Consider the following 5,145-nt stretch of genomic DNA (forward strand, 5'->3'; position numbering starts at 1 on the left):
TTTTAACTTTTTGTTTGTCGACATAATTTAATAATAATATAATATATATAATTTAAATAATTAATTATATATTATATTAAATTCACATGCATAGTTGACTTGTAATTTTTGTTCCGATAAATCGTACGTCATCACTCGACTTATGTCCCGGTTCCGGTTTTTCAAATGTCCTTTCGTACGCTGAGAAAACTTGTATTTTACATTTCATGTCACGTACCTTTGTCAAAATATAGCCTTAAATTATCCCTAAACTATACCACTCAAAGTATATCTTAAACTTTTGAGTATTTTGATCATTTACTTCTATAAATTATCGTCTCGCTATTTGTTAATATATATATAATAACAAATCGTTTTATGACCAAGTTAATATATATTTTCAACATTCATAAACACGTTTTAAATATACGTCGCAAGTTATTCATACAATTAATATTCCAACTTATCATATATATTCAAATAAATATTTAAACCAATTAGTTTAATGTACGGTATTAAACAATTAATACATTGTTATGTTTTCAAGTTATAGTATATATATATATGTATCTATATACATATAATTGTTCGTGAATCGTCGAGAATAGCCGAAAGGTATTTGAATAGTTCAAAATTTTTGAGATTCAGTTTTACAGACTTTTCCTATCGTGTCGGAAATATTAATCATACAAAGATTAAGTTTAAATTTGGTCAAAAATTTTCAGGGTCATCACAAATGTGCAACTTCTGCAATAGATTAAAGTGGCATAATGTCAATCATAAATGAAAGCTAATATTAGAGGGGCAAATTTTTACCCATTTACTTAGAAATAAAGAATTTCGTTAACATGGTGAAGAATCAAAAAGGTAGAAAATTATTAGCCAAATGACATTTTTACCTGCTTAATTGATTTTGGTTTACATATATGATATTACATTAGTGTATCCAAAAAATATTTGGAAAAAAGGAACATACATCTATGGGTCAACTTGCCCATATGAAAATATACTCGATTATGTTTTTACCCGTACCAAACCTACTCATCTTACCATACCTGATGTTATATATGCATCAAAAAACGTACACAATAAAACTCAACTATATTATAAATTTATAATAAACTTACAACTACTTATCCAAAATTTTATTAGAGTATGTATAGTACTTGCTTACTATCGCACAATGCATACATAAGTTGTCTTTTGTAATACGTGTGAATTAATAGTTCATTAACAAAACAAAGTATTATTAAAATGCATATATTTTACAATAAGCTAACTGAAATCAAATTGAGGTATAACATTTGAATTACCTCAGAGCAATCAGAAGTTAATGGAAGGAAACCGAGAGATCTAGACGTCTAAAGAAGTGAGAGTAAACTCTGAAACTTCTCACCAACCCTTGAAAAATCCATATCGAAAACGAACCTAAAATAAAAAAACTGGAAAGCTCGAAACCATCCGTGGTGAAATTTGAGTGATTTAAAGCAAAAAGAAACAGACCAAATGGTGTAGGTGAAGCAGCAATTCATGAAATTGGAACTCCATTAAATGATAATAACAACACCAATGACAGCAACAACAAAAACAAAAAGAGTCCAGATTAAAATAAAATAAAGTAAAATAAAAGAAACTCACCGGTTGCAGCGCTGACCGTGCCAGAATTAACGGCAACAGATCACCACGACGAATCGCTGTTACCAAAGGCCATACTCATTTCAATACACCGTCGGAGATAACCTGTAGCAGCAAATTTCCTCAATGAAACAAAAGGAGCATAAAACTTCTATCTTATAACTCTAGGACAATCAAGTCCAACATAATTGAATCTCAAAGGTGCATGATCTCACTATTAGTATATAAGTTAATTTATTCATATGATTTAGTTTCATCTTTCAAGTATCTTGCTATTAAGCGGGTGTGCTTGTGTACAAGGTTTAAAAAAACGGAAACGTGCCTCAAGGCGTTTTCCCTCTGTGAGGCGAGGCGTATGCCTCGAGGCGAACCGAGGCGTACGTTCGAGGCGGAGTTGACTTTTATTGACTTTTTAATAGTAATATATATATTTTTTAATAATAGGGCTGTTATTGTCATTTTATTAAAGTTGAACTAGTGTATATTAAGTTTGTTCATATTATTCACATTTTATAAAAGTTTAGGGGCTGTAATTGATATTTAATAAAAGAAAAAAGAAATTAAAATATCTTAAATATATAAAGATATAATACTCCGTAGATAAACACTAGAAGATTCAGATCTGCTTTTCTATCTTCCCTCCTTATAACTAAATGAAGAGCAAAAATTTCAATAAAGTAGAAAAGAACGTGTATTCTTGAATGGTGGTAACGAACGACAGTGACCATCGCCGCAATCTTCGCCGCCGTCATCACCACCTGCGCCACCACCACCACCGTCTAAATCTGACTCAGGTATGTTTCTTATTCCTTCTCTTTCAATGAAACATCAACGTTACCAGGTCTAAATCCTTCCTTCCTCCCTCATCTTCTTTTTCTTTTTCTGTTTTCCTTCATCTTTTCTCGTTTCCGGCAAGTTTTAAGTTTTCCGACGTCGTTGACCGCCGTTTGATTGCCGTTGACCGGCGGGTTGACCTAGTAATTAGCGAGTTAGACGCCGATTTTTCGTTTGAACATGAGGCGCACGCCTCTTCAATCGAACCGCCTCATACCAAAATCGGACCGCATCTCCCATTTGAGGTGTACGTTTTAATTGGCCTTTGAGGCGTTCGTTCCTAAACGGAGAATTCGAAAATCATACTGAGGCGCGCCTCAGTACGTACGCCTCGACCGTTTTTTTAAACTATGCTTGTGTATAATGTTTTAATAACAGCAAGACTGTTAACGCAGGGTGTACTATGTAATAACCAAAAAATAAAAAAACGCGACATCGCAAACATGTAAGTACCCAATGAGAAAAATAAGTAGTTTCTGTATACCTTCAGGCTGATCTGATACAGGAAACTCATGTAACAGTAATCGTTGTTCCAACAACAGAGGTAGATGGCTACAAACAATCTTCAAACAAAATAGCAAAGGTGGAATCTATATCTGCACAAATCAATAAAATGGTCAACAAAATATTATCTCTTAAAGTTATTTATATAGTAAGTTATAATTGTGTAAGCCTTAAGTTATTTATATAGTAAGTTATAATTGTGTAAGCCTACATAAAGATCACTCATTTGATTGGCCATTATCACATCCACTTAGTGCAATAATTAACAATAATAGAACAACAAAAATTTGAAATACAACATAACGTACCTTAATATGAATTACTTTCGGAATGAAAGCATTATAGTAGGTATGTTTACAACCAAGAGACAACAATACCTTTTATAAGACAAAAGGCAAACAACAAATTGTAAATTCAAACAGAAACCGACGAACAACCTCAGAACAACAAATACAAAACACATAATAGCCATCCATATAAGTCTATCTAACTGCAATTAAAATATAAATCACTCCCAAAAAAAAATTATCAACAAAATTAACATTAACACAAACCTTCAATGACAATTACCGAGAGACGGGACAAACTGCAAATTTTAACTTGAAGTAAGGCAAATACTACCAAAAACAACTTAAAATTTCTGACATGAAGTTCAAAACATATAAATTAGCATTTGATAACATGTCTGACAATTGTAATCACAATAGCTAATTGTACACAACAAACGGTGTGAATAAACCATATAATACAATTAATCCGTATTTTTTTTAATACATGATTAATAAGCACAATAGGTGAACTCCAAACCACCATGTGGCTAAGCAGCTAAAAAACCCACTTAACCTCGTGTAGTAAAAACGCCTATTTTTAACACCAATTTTAAAACCAAAAACGACAACTCAAACCTTCACCGGAAGGTTTCTATTTAAAATGATAGACACTTTGAATTAAATGTATTAACTGCAGCAATCATAAACAATCTACCAAAAACAGTTTCAGGAAAAAGTTGCATAACTTCCATAATTAATCAAAATATATAACAACAAAGGCGAGGTACGAAAAATTCAGAAACCCACGGGATATTAGAGCATAACATCCATATTCGTTTAGAAATTTGTTAGGCTCAGACCTGGAATCTATAATTCAAGACAAAAGAGGATCCAAAACCCACCATGGCTGCAAACACTAACAGTTGCATTGATTACATGCCGCCTGAGTGTTGCCACGCCAATGTACGGGCCAGACCTTCAATGTTCCGTAAATAATACGGATCATCACAGCCACCATCAACATAATTATCAACGTCACCTGCACTATGAAGAACATACAACGGAACAATCATCAAAATTGAGGGGAACAAATTAAAAATAATACAATCCAAAAAAGTAACGAAGATTCAGATGAATATCAGTAACAACATAAATTATTCGCCTTTAACAACACAGATAAACAATCGAACAATCAGTAACCTTTTGTAGCCTATTGTTAGTCAGTAATGCAATTAGAGCTTTATGATTTCTTAATTAATTTGTTTGTATATACTGACTAACAGTTTATCCATGTTTGAGGTATAGTACAATTTTTGGATATTGATAATACATAAAATACAGTAATTATATTTTGTATAAAGATTTATTTTATTATACCATTGTGTACGATCTTGGCTGGCTAACTTCATTCTATATGAGGATTTTATATTCAAAGATTTCAGAGGTTATGCGAAGCATAATTTTCAATACAAATATTCATCGTATGTGGGCAAAGGGCGGTAGAGCTTACAAAAACACAATCTATCAACATAAAATCTGAAAGAGAGTGAATAGAACCCTAACCTCTGATCGATTGGGCGAACGTTCTTGCATAAATGTGCTTAGCATTATACAATCTACGTAAGTGCTACAGAGTAAGATAAAAGCTAGTTAGTATTTACAAACAAAATTACATGTTCCTGGTAGTTGGTCGTTGGTGCTGCACCATTATCTTGTCTTTCGTCATGAAATAGTCAAGATTCGGCACTCGCATTGGAGGATGGTAGTTGTATCGATCCTGCAGATGGAACAACATGAATACCGTTCATAATCAAAAATTTTATAAAGTTAACACCAATCGAAACCTTACCATTTGAATACTCCTTTTTCTAAGTTGCTATTATGTCACTTAATAATTTCATTAAGCCACAAAGAAGGTTCATAT

General features: G+C 32.4%; 1 long non-coding RNA gene across 1 annotated transcript; it reads right to left on the reverse strand.

Annotated features, from left to right (window-relative positions):
• Nucleotides 1-1,429: 1,429 nt before the first annotated feature.
• LOC139890964 (uncharacterized) lies at nucleotides 1,430-4,040 on the reverse strand. Its single transcript, XR_011773484.1, has 3 exons — nucleotides 3,261-4,040; nucleotides 2,933-3,044; nucleotides 1,430-1,719 (listed from the first exon to the last, which is right to left on the reverse strand). It is a non-coding gene; the product is annotated as an uncharacterized lncRNA (long non-coding RNA).
• Between the last annotated feature and the right edge of the window lie 1,105 nt (nucleotides 4,041-5,145).

This window comes from Rutidosis leptorrhynchoides, chromosome 2 (genome assembly GCF_046630445.1).
Source record: "Rutidosis leptorrhynchoides isolate AG116_Rl617_1_P2 chromosome 2, CSIRO_AGI_Rlap_v1, whole genome shotgun sequence".
Classification (NCBI taxonomy): Eukaryota; Viridiplantae; Streptophyta; class Magnoliopsida; order Asterales; family Asteraceae; genus Rutidosis; species Rutidosis leptorrhynchoides.